The sequence below is a fragment of the Nothobranchius furzeri genome, chromosome 10 (genome assembly GCF_043380555.1).
Source record: "Nothobranchius furzeri strain GRZ-AD chromosome 10, NfurGRZ-RIMD1, whole genome shotgun sequence".
Classification (NCBI taxonomy): Eukaryota; Metazoa; Chordata; class Actinopteri; order Cyprinodontiformes; family Nothobranchiidae; genus Nothobranchius; species Nothobranchius furzeri.
The window spans coordinates 42,142,117-42,154,580 of NC_091750.1; positions in this window are offsets into that span (position 1 = coordinate 42,142,117).

Below are 12,464 nucleotides of genomic sequence, written 5' to 3' on the forward strand. Positions count from 1 at the left end.
TAGATGTAGAGACAATATCATTTATATAAATAATAAATAGTTTAGGGCCTAGTACCAACCCTTGTGGTACTCCACAAGTAATATTATCCAGATTGGATTTGATGTTGTTTATTTGAACATACTGTTTCCTGTCATGTAAATAACTTATTATCCATTTTAGGGCTGTTCCTGTTATGCCATATTTACTAAGTTTTTTTTAGAAGAATGTCATGATCTACTGTATCGAATGTTTCTTTTAGGTCAATGAAGATACTTATCAAATTTTTTTTTGTCAATGGCTTCCGGTATTTCTTCTGTTAATTCCATTAGTGCCATTGAAGTTGAGCGATTTGGTCTGAACCCATACTGACTGTCATGTAAGATATTCTCTTTGTTAAAAAATGCATCCAATCTGGTAATATATAGTTTTTCTAATATTTTTGAGAATTGTGACAGAAGGGATATAGGTCGGTAGTTGGAGAAGGTATGCTTATCTCCAATTTTCATTTTGGTAGGAAATATGCCGGTTGTAAATGATAAGTTACATATATAAGTAAAGGGATGGATACTATTCTCTATTATAAGTTTTATTATTATTATGTCTAAATTGTAGCAGTCAGTTGTTCTTTTATTGATGAGTTTTTTTACAACTTCTCTTACTTCTTCATTAGTCACTGGATTTAATAACATGCTATTTTTGTTACTTATAATTTTTTTGCCTATGTTATAATTCGTTCATTTTGGAATGTTGTTTGCCAAGCTTGATCCCACATTAGTAAATAATTTATTAAATTCATTGACGATTTTGTTTGGATCGTTTATTTCAGTGTCTTAACTTAAAAAATAATCCGGAACAGTTGAAACTGATTTATTTCTTTTTATAACTGTTAGGTAAAGCTGTGTATCAAGCAGGCTGAGTATCAAGCAGAGTTCACCTCACTCCAAATGGTTGCAGGAATTCCTTTCTACTCCTTTTTGCTTGAGGTGCTTATTTACATTTGAATGTTTTTGTGTTCTACTATATAGAGGCCAAACCAGGGGGTTCTAACCTGGCTTGGAACGTAGGCAGGAACGACTTTCCATCCTTCCAGACCGAGACTCATTGATCTTGTATCTGAAGAATCCCTTTTGTTTTCTGTAGATTCTTAAGGCCAGGGGAGTTTTTGAGGAATGTATAGGTGTGTGTGTTCTTGCCAATAAATGCTCTCCAAAGTTCTCAACTCAGTGTGAGCAAACTGCTGTCCTCTCACCCTCTGCAAAATATTTTCCCTTTGCAGAGTATTTTGATGTTGTTTGTTAAGGGCAGATTATGATTTACCAAATTATGAATCTAATCCCTCTGGGTGTGCTTAGAATTTCTTTGAGGAAATATGGGAGCAATATTAGAAATTACCCAACAATAACATTGTTTATAATTCCTCAAGTGTTTGACCGATCCCTTATAAGGTTTTCCATTTGAGGCTGATGTCTAATCTGATCATTCTTGTAGCATGTGAAAACTGGCAGATGATCACTAATATCAGTCATTATTATTCCAACACTCTCCAACCCCCCTGAAACATTACAAAATATGTTATCTATAATCGTTGAGCTTTGAACAGTAATTATTGTGGGTTTGGTTATCAGAGGAAACAGACCAAGTAGATGCATGGAATTTACAAAGTCTTTTCATAAATTGTTTGTATTTTTCAAATCAATGTTGAGGTCCCCACAGAGAAACACAGTCTTGTTACCGATTCCATTAAACATTTCCGAAACTGTGTTTGTGAATGATTCAATACAGGAACCCGGTGCTCTATAAATACTGCTAATTATTATGTTTTTTGTCTTCTCAGATGTTATTTTAACAGTGATCATTTCCATTACATCAGCAGTTGCTGTCGATATGTTATACATCACTTTGCTTTTTAGGGTGTTACATATATACAGTGCTACACCACCACCTTTTTTATTTTCCCAGTTCTGGTAATACATCTCATACCCATCTTTCTGAATGTCCTCAATATCTCCTTCTTGTAACCGTGTTTCTGTAACTGCAATGACCTTAAATCTCATTTTATGTTGTGTTAAAAACTCCAATATTTTATCATAACTGCAATGCAAACTTCTACTATTGAAGTGGATGATGGACATTGAATCATTCACCAAGGCACAGTCACGCAATTCTTGGTCGCTATAACATTTGCATTCATTAATATGCATGTACCAATTACTGTCTAAATATTTTCTAGGATCGTGTATTTTGTATTCTAGTTCTTCTTGTGTCCATGTGTTTATTTATTTATTTTTATTTTTTAATGTTTACTAGTATTTAGTTTCTGTGACTTTGTTGTGGATTTTTACTATTTTTATTTATTTTGTGCCACTAGAGGGCACAAGAGCAGGGTTGTTCCAGTTAATGGCTATTATCCATTTGGATGCGTCGATAACTAGTTAAAAGAAATTTTGTAAAACGTGCATCTCTACTATTTCTAGACAAAAACAGAATTTTTTTCAGGAGAAACACAGATCAGAAAAGAATTCACATAGAAAGTAGCCTCATCGCTCATAATTCTAATAATTTAGTTCTGCAATTTGCGTTTGTAGCGACTGAGCTGTTTTCAGAGGGGTAATTAAATAGCACCACCAGGCGATGCCAAATAACCATTCTTATGCATCACACAATGACGGATCCGTTAGCTGCAAATATGTTCCAAAAACATGCTAAATATTCACCAATATATGCAAATTCAGCATAAAAGCCAAACAAAGCTACTTTCCTGAAATGAAAAGCATCAATTCAGTCTTACATTTCCCAGGTTATTTGTGTAATAATCTGTTATAATAAAATTTGATATCTGTAGGCTTGGGTTTTACAGATATTTCGAAAGTCGCAGGTAACATGACTCACTCTTTTGAAAAACCCATGTTTTGCCTCAAAGCGCATTGACCAGAAGTGAACAACATGCCTAAGTTTCCATATGGCTCTGGGATAGTGAAGTATGAAGTGATGTTTGGGTTTTAGGTGTCTGTCTGGGAAGAGCTCATGATAAAGGCAATAGTGCTCCTTAATGTGTCCCAAAAAGACCATTGCTCCTTCTGTTAATGAAGGAGAAAAAATTAACTCCATGCAGCTGAACAATAAAAGAAGCAACTCCCAATATTTGTTGTCCTCTGGAATCAAATCCCCTATCATGAGGGGAAGCAGCCTTAGCAGACACCATGTTTATGAAGCAGATTGCCTAAGTCCAGTATCAGTATTTTTCAAGTCCTCAGGTTTGATGGTTGATGGCTTGTTGTGGCCATCACAAAATCCATAGTCAGAGCTTGTCAACCTGTAGTTCAGCTGATCAAGAGTGACAATTTTTGTTCAATCAATGCATTGAGCACAAGCTTAATTTCATAACCACCGATCCCTTCGAGGATCTCATGCATGACATCAGGAGCAACATTGTCAGTCACATGGTAGAACTGCAACTTGTTAAGAGAGCACTCTCTCTTGATGCCAGTTTCAGCTGGTTTGTGTAGAAGCAATTCTGAGTGGTAGGTAACCTTGTCACGAATTGATGGAGCTTCAACTGTCTGTACCCTCAACACTTCCTTGTGAACTCGACACCACCGACATACGCTATTGCCTGCAAAGCTTTCTGTGTAACCAATTATTCCATTAAGTCCAAGGTTATCACAACAGACCTGTGCCACTCCGGCCTTAAAAACGTGTGGTTTTAACATGAAAGCCATTCAGTTCCATGTCTTTAATGTCATTCACAATTGGCTCTAAAATTGTGTTCATTCCATATGCTTTTACATCATCAGCTTTGTAAAGTGCCAACAAGAAATGAGACTTTAAACTAGACATATATTATTGTGGCGAGCATTTTATTGTGAAATAAATAAAACCAAGTTTGTGGACTGATGTTTTTGCGCCAAGTGGATTCGCTATCTCACACTCATCACTGTAAAGGACCAATGGAATAGAGAAATCTTCAGAGAAAAGTGGATTAGTTTAAAATATTGTGCCATCTCTGAAATCCTCTAAGGCAGCATTTTCAAGTTTTTGCCATTCAAAGATCTTGTTCCTGGACTTTCCAGAATAAGCTTCAACATGGGTTTCATGGGAACACACTGGAAGGTGTCCTGAACAGTAACTTGTTTCACATTTCCTGACACTCAATCAGTTTCTTGTGTAAAGGAAAAGCCAGGGAGTGGTACTTCCTCTGGCTTTATGAAGAACCCAGACTGAGTAAAATATTTCATTTGCTTGTACTCTGATTCAAAACCTTGAAATGGTTCAGATGCTTTGGTGAACTACTCCATGAGGTCCTCTGCTTGTGGAGTCTCAGAGTGACCAATCTCTCTTAAAAAGAGAGTGTTTTTCTCTTTAAGCAACCAACTACATCTCTGATAAGACCTGATGTGTTTTCAACTACATCTCTAATCCCTCTGAATGTCTGTGAGGATTTTGCCTTTAACCTAGCTAAGAAGAGTGCAACTTTGTCCTTTATGTTGTCTTTCTCTAGCTCATCCCAATGTTTTGCTGTAGTCTCACTCCATTCCATCTCATTTAGCACACTAAAATGAGGATCTACTGAACTGTCAGGAAGTTCACCTGTTGTACTTTCTTCTGTTTCAGTGTCAAACTCAATATCATGCCCAATTATGTGTCGTCTGAATGATCTTATTTGATCAAATGTGCGATGGCACCCAACTTGAGCATACTGGAAATAAGTTGAAGTAGAAAGTATATGATGCAGCACTCTGAGATGGTTAAAATGTCTTATCTTATGACCTAAAGACCTATGACATTTAAAGCACATGTACACCATTCTGTTTTGACCTATGACACAGAGCATACCTCAAGTGATCTTTTTAAATTATTCTGGGTATCAAAGAAGTCAAGCTGTTCACATCCAAGAGGAAAAGGCTGTCTTTGTCAATCTTTTCAGCTGAAAAAAAGAAGGAACTTTGGATTACTGATCAATAAAACAACAAGCCACACACAGATGTAGGCCTGGGCAATAAAACAGTAACCATATGTATCGCAATGTAACTTTTTCTCAATGGTAAAATGAGACTATCGCAATATAGTTCATCCCTCTTTTTTCATAGCCAACTGAATTAAGCAATTAAAAAACCATACCAGGACAGATTGGGAGAATTTGCTTTTAGTTTTTAGCTTATTCATTTGATATTGACAGAAAGTTTGTCAATTTTATATCTATTGTCCTGTAAAACTTATTATATCCTGAGATTTATTTTAGTCAATATTTTGTTTCTAAGTGGAATTGACCAAGCAGTTAGGCCACTTTTTTTGTTCTCATTTGAAACTTGAAATCTTTAGTCCTGACTTTAGTTTTTAATATTATGGACCTTTATTATTTTAGTCACCTGAAACAGATGTTATGTTCTCTCAGTACAACTGTCATGTTGAACCTTTGACAGGAAACTAATATTTAAATAAAAAAACAAACTTCTGATTATTTCACATTTTACTTATAAGCAATGGCCCATTTAAATTTTACACAGAGTGGTTTGACTTATATTGTGATGTATATTGATATTGACTGAAAGGAAAAAAGATGTATCGTGATATGAAAAATCTTATGTCACACCTGTTATTTCAGTAGGACTAGTTTAACTATTTAATTTTTACATTTAGCTGAACTGTGAAATGAGCAGCATATGCCGAATTCAGAAACTGATTGCTAAAGCTGCTGAATAGCTGAAGTGAAGCTGAAACTAATCTAAGCAGATCTTCAGATCTCTGTCTGCTCGCACAGTCAGGAATCTTGGCAGAGACACGCTTAAATCGGGGATATGGTCATGCAGCCACGTCTCAGTGAAACACATAACACTGCACTGCCGAAACTCTGGCTGAGTCCTTGAAAGGGCTTGGAGTTCCTCCATCTTGTTGGCCTGTGATCTCGCATTGCCCATTATGATCGATGGAAGAAATGGTTTGAATTTCCTCTTTCTCTGTCTCTGTTTTGCTCCCGCTCTGCACCCACGCTTCTTGCGTTTTAGTTCATTTGGGATTTGTGGCTTCAATTGAGGTATTATTTCAGCCTTTCCAATGTTAATCAGCTGCTCCCGATTGTAAACCAGCTTGTTGCCATGGTTATCCATCATAACAAATGATATAGTCAACAGAGCTACTCCAAGTGCAGCCACCCAGAGCAGTGCAGTTCCGGAATGCTTCTGCTGTTGAAGCCCATCCGCCTCAAGGTTGTGCGTGTTGTGGCTTCAAAAATGCTTTGCTGCATTCCTTGGTTGTAACGAGTGGTTATTTCAGTCATAGTTGCTCTTCTACCAGCTTGAATCAGTCGGCCCATTCTCCTCTGACCTCTAGCATCAACAAGGCATTTTCGCCCACAGGACTGCCGCATACTGAATGTTTTTCCCTTTTCACACCATTCTTTGTAAACCCTAGAAATGGTTGTGGGTGAAAATCCCAGTAATTGAGCAGATTGTAAAATACTCAGACCAGCCTGTCCGGCACCAACAACCATGCCATGCTCAGAATAGCTTAAATCACATTTCTTTCCCATTCTGACCTTCAGTTTGGAGTTCAGGAGATTGTCTTGACCAGGACCACACCCCTAAATGCACTGAAGAAACTGCTATGTGATTGGTTGATTAGATAATTGCATTAAGGAGAAGTTGAACGGGTGTTCCTAATAATCCTTTAGGTGAGTGTAGATTAGTCTCTTTGCCCATACATCACTGTTGAGAACGACAATTGACAAAATGATTCCTGCCACAAATAGACCAGGGCTAAAGGAGGGAACTCATGGCTGTCTGTGGAAAGTTTAATTTACTGCAGAACCGTTTGCCTGCAGCTTATTTTTACACTCATAAACAGCTGGTCTAGTATTAGGAAAAGTTCAGAAGTGCATCTGCAGGTGTGTAAATGAATTCTTGTCAGATTCAGAGGAGGGTTTTAGCTCTGCACGAGCCTGACCCAATCGCTCACCCAGAACAGGTTGAGTTTCAAAGGGGCTTATCGCAGGAATTAGGGAAGTCTTTGGAGTTTGAGCACAGCCTAGGTCCTGGTGACCTTTCCCTGACTCAGGTTTGACTTTTTGTGGTGATCAGCAAATGCTCTAACAAGCTATTTTGTCTCTGTGGTGGGGGATAACTGAGGAACTGCTGTGCCCTCCGTTGTTCTCACAAGGAGCCATCTGTGGTAAAGGGAGATCAAGTGAGGAGAGAGAGTGAACAAAAGTAGGCATCAGTCTGAAGGGGCATTGTCGTGCCTGTCTGAGGTTTAGTGAGGATTTGGCGCTTGTCAGCCTCTTTTTGTGACAAATTAGAATGTTTTGTTCAGCCATTTCAACCTGCCAGGCACTGGCAGCTTTATTCTAGTGATCGTGGAGTTTAGATCTTTATTTTTTTTTTCAAAAGGGAGGTTTTCATTCCCTGTTCATTTGGAAATTTTCTTGGTATGAATATCGGCGTTCCAGCACTGAAGCTGGAATTATCATTGCTTAACAAAAGCATTCGATAAAGTCTGTTGAAAGGTTTCTCTTCTGTCATTGTTACTTTAAATCGTTTTCTCACGACCTGTTGCAGGTAAACTTAGGTGGAGGCCTTTCCCTGATAGCAGCAGAAATCCTCCAAACTGTGCCTTAAGCAATCCCAATATGAGAGGTTTCCCCCCTAAATGCACAGAAGAAGCCGGTATATTTTGAAGCAGGGTTTGTATCTTTTGATATAAGGATATGCAAATAAGAAGTCTGCTGATTTTATTAATTTCCACAGATGATCTATATTCACAAACCCCTGCTGTGTTAACAATAGAAATGATTGCATTTAATCAGGGAAATTTTGAATTAATCATGGGGACAGAATGTCACTTCACTTGTAATTAAACTGTAGATAACTTGTTGACTAAATGAGATAGCAATGCTTATTTTGCTCGTTAAACAAAGATAAGAAGTACTTCTCTGGAGGTTCTGTTCACTTGTGATTGTATAAAAAGATCATTGTCAGTCTTGCCTTCAGCTGCTGGAGTTGTTTCATTCATTTTTCAAGGAAAATATGTCTTTTTCCCCCCTTAATTCTACATTTTTCACAATGCATTTCCATGGAATAATGACAGAATTTGATGACTGCCAAATTTATTAAACACTTCATTTAACCAAGAATGTTTTTAATCTTTTAAATGTTTCAGCATTTCATTAGAAAAGGTGAAAGCAAGTGTTGAAAGGTTGATTGATTAGGAAGTTCATTAGGAACTCGAACTTAGAACTAGAAACATTTTGTACAACTTAGACAAAATTTGTGATTGGCAGCTGTGTCCCCCCCCCACTTTCAAAAAAGCCTGCTTATGAGGTTTTTTATTTTTTTACCAGCTCAGATCGTATAACTACGTCTGCTCCCAGCAGATTTTTAAATGTCAAAACTGGCATCTAATTATTTATACTTGAGCTTTAAATAAAAATAAAACTGTAATCAATTTAGATTAATTTGTAACATTTCTGAAAAAGCGCCCTGCGTTATGCTGAGTACTAGGGATGAGCCGGATAGTCGTTTCAGACGAGTATCCGGTACGGATAAAGCATTTTTGACGAATACGAGCATGAAACGAGTAAACCTCATAAATATCTGTAATCATGCTGAAGGAAAAGCCTCATTGGGTAACTGACTGTCTTCACGCTCTGTGATTGGCCAGTCACATAGAGCGCCCGCCCCTCCCTACACACAAAACGTTGGTTACGTATTGTAACCCCAGATTCTATGAGTCTAGTCGCAGCCCTTAAGTGAGCTGCTATTGGAAGGGTGATCTCAGCATCAGCCAATCATGAAGAGCTTAAATGTACGCCCACCACGTGGGCATCCCTTGTGGGTTATATAAGTGGAGCGACTCCACTGTTCGCCTCCGATGGCTCTTAGTCCTAACAGAACCAGTGTGGCCAAGTGGCTTAAGGGCTGCGACTAGACTCATAGAATCTGGGGTTACAATACGTAACCAACGTTCTATTTCGTCTAGTCTTAGCCCTTAAGCGAGCTGCTATTGGAATAAAGTGCAGCTGAATGGGTTTACGCCACACTGGTTAGCTCAACCAATGGACACACCCAACATGTCTCCTTTTAGTGGGGGTCGCTCAGCCTCAGCCCAGGGCTTAAAAGGCTGAGGCAGCCAGAGAGAAGAGTGGGGCCACCACTAAAAAATATCATCCACAAGAGGATGAAATTCATTCAAGCAGGGCCGATGAGGTGCCATAATGCGTTCACTCAGCCTGCTGAGGTCCAAGCACTGAACGAGTGATGGATCCTGAAGACACATCTCGTAAATAAGAACGAGTAAAGGAACAGGGTGAAGCCCATGAAGCAGCCTGACAAATGACTTCCATTGACCCACCACTGTGGGGCGCCACAGAAGAGGAAATCCCTCTGGCTGAGTGAGCCCTGAGTGTCTCAGGAGGATCCAGCCCCAATGATGTGTAAGCGAGTGAAATGGCGTCACATAGCCAGAGTCAAAGGTGCTGGGCCAACAGCGCTTGCCCAAGGGAAGACTCCCTGTAGTGCACAAACATGATTTGTGAGCGGCGAATCCCTGAAGTGCGTGACACATATCGTGCGAGCGCGCGCACTGGGCAGAGAAGATGGGAAGCCGCCTTCTCCTCAGAATTATGGGGAGGAGGAAAAAGTCCAGCCAATGAAATTGACCTGGATTTGAAGGAAGTATTAATGTTTTGGGCACAAAGGCTGGGTTGGGGCATAAAACAGCAGACCCGCCATCTTTCCGGATCCTGAGGCATGCGGGAGCCACTGAGAGGGCGGTTTGGTCGCTCACTCTCGTGACTGATGCCAGTGCCAGCAGCAAGGCAGTTGTAAGTGACAGGAACTTGAGTGAGACCTGGTCCAAGGGCTCAAATGGGGCTTCAGATAAGCCACGCAGAACCACCGTTAGATCCCACTGGGGAATTAGCGGACGGGACACAGGTCTGTTCCTTCTGACACCTTTTAGAAAACGTTTTGTGAGGGGATGATTGAAAACAGATCTATCACCAAAACCCTGGTGACAGGATGAGATAGCTGCAGCATATGTTTTAATAGTGCTGAATACGAGGCCCCTGTCCGTCCGTATCTGCAGAAACGATAGGACATCCGCCAGCTGGCAGGAGAGCGCTTGAACATTCCGCTCTGTGCCCCAGTTCTGGAAAGCTGCCCATTTAGCAGCGTAAGATGCAATGGTAGAGGGCGCCCGCGCACTCTGAATCGTGATGACCACATCATGCGGCAGCCCAGAAACCCCTAATCGAAACCGCTCATCGGCCAGACCCACAGCCGATGGCTTATTTCCGGAGGATGTCTGATTATCCCATCCGCCCGAGGAGGGGCGTCCTCCCTTCGCGGGAGTCTCCACGGGGAGCCGGACAGTAGCGCTTGCTGGTCCGGAAGCCATGACGCGGACAAGCGTCTGGGAGCCACCAGAATTACCGAGAGCTGTTCTGACCGAACTCGGTCCAGGAGAAGGGGAATCAGAGGGACTGGTGGAAACGCATAAAGGAGCGTTCGAAGCCCGGGCTGGTGTGAGAAGGTACCGCTCCGAGCGAGGTTTGGTCCCGGAGACTCAGGGAAAACCACAGGTGACACTGAGCGTTTTCGCGAGCCGTGAACAGATCCACACGGTTCCCCGAACCTTATCCAAATCTGTGATATCAGTGCGGGATGCAGACGCCAGTCGGAGTCGCGGGGACCCCCTCTCGACAGGATGTCTGCCGCTACATTCAGGATCCCCGGAATGTAGGTGGCACAGCAGGTGGACATGTGCCCAACACAGTAAATCTGTGGCTATGCGCAATAGAGGGGGGGATCGAACTCCCCCTTGGCGATTTATGCAGGCTGCCGCCACCTGGTTGTCTGTGTGAACTTCGACATGACGGCCATCGAGAAGGGCAGCGAAGTGCATGAACACATTCCTCATTGTCATAAGCTCCAACACATTTATGTGCTCGTGCGTGTGGGAGGGCCAGCGATCTGCCGCGTAACAAGCACGTGCCCTCCACCCCAGACAGTGACGCATCCGTAAACACAGATACGTGTGATGCAGGACGTCCGATGAGAATCCCGTGTGAGGGGATGCAGGGATTCCCCCAGTGAGCAAGGTCCCTGCCCACTGAGGGGGGAACCCTCAACCTACGTCTCTTCTGACGTATCGGGTGTACCCGGAGGCAGATGAACCAACTTTGCAAGGCGCCTCGAGTGCAACAACCCCAGCAGCACCACCGAGTGGGCTGCAGCCATCATGCCCAGAAGTCTCATGACTAACAGGGCTCTCACGATCTCGCGGGGTTGCACGCGGGAGATCACCGTGGTGAGATCTGCCGCTCTCACCGGCGACGAACGTGCTCTCATTAGAGAGGCGTTCAGCTCCCCCCCCCGAGAAACATAATCGACTGGGATGGAAGAACAGAGTTCTTCCCCCAGTTTATAGAAAACCCCAGGGTTGACAGATGCTCTGTTAACCTCCTGGTTTGCACTGACGCCCCGTCCTCGGACCGGGCGCATCGGAGCAGATCGTCCCGGTAAAATAAAACCCTCGTTTCTGCCGTGCGCAGTGGCTGCAGCGCGGTCTCCGGACATTTGGAGAAAGTGCGCTGGGCTAGCGAGTAGCCGAAAGGGAGGCATTCGTGCGCGCGTTCCGACAGCGGACGTGTGCTCGAGGTCACGTGAGCAACGTCTGAGGATTGGTTTCGCGCCCTTACCGCCGTCGCTCGTACCAGAGAACTGGGAGCGACCCATGGAGGGCTGTGCTTGAAAGAGCAAGTGTGAAACAGCTGGAAGAGGCTGATCCGCACCGCAGAGCGTGGATTCCATGAAGGACGAGTGGGAGCCGGGCCCGTGCACGGGAACGTCAAAGTGCCAGCGGATGGAGCCGCGCAATGTGCGCGCTTTGCGCGTGGTCGCGACAGCGCCATGACATCCCGTCCCACCCAAAGTTGTGGGGGAAGCGGGATGAGTCGGGCCTGGCCGTAGGCTGGGGGCGGTGCGCAAATGGAGCGCACCCTTACAGCTACCCGTGTAACATGACCGAGTCCGACTGTGTGAACATGCAGATGTGCTGCAGTGCTTGGTGCGGGGAACATCATGTGTGAGGATTCGGCAGAAGGTTCTGCAGAGGACTGTAGGATTGTGCTCTCGATGTGACGTTTTTTGGGTTTTTATTTCAAAACCAAAATAATTCACAGAGTTAACATTGCAGCCATAAGCACACATATTCTCCCCAACGAGTCGTTTTCGTGGTTGTTTTCGGCGAGGTTCCTGTGACTGCCAAGGCTGTGTCTGCTGGCTCGTTCGGAACCGTTGGCCGCCAACTCCCTGGTCCCGCCTCAGCGGGAGGCCGGCTCCGCGGGGCGGGCCGTGCAGCTGGGCGCATGGAGTTTCCGCGCCGTTCGTCCCATCCTCTGGGGGAACGGCCGGAGTGCAGGCTGACCGAGAGTGGACCAGGTCTCGCACCGTGGCTGAAAGTTCAGCTGCTGAGCCCTCTAGATGATGCT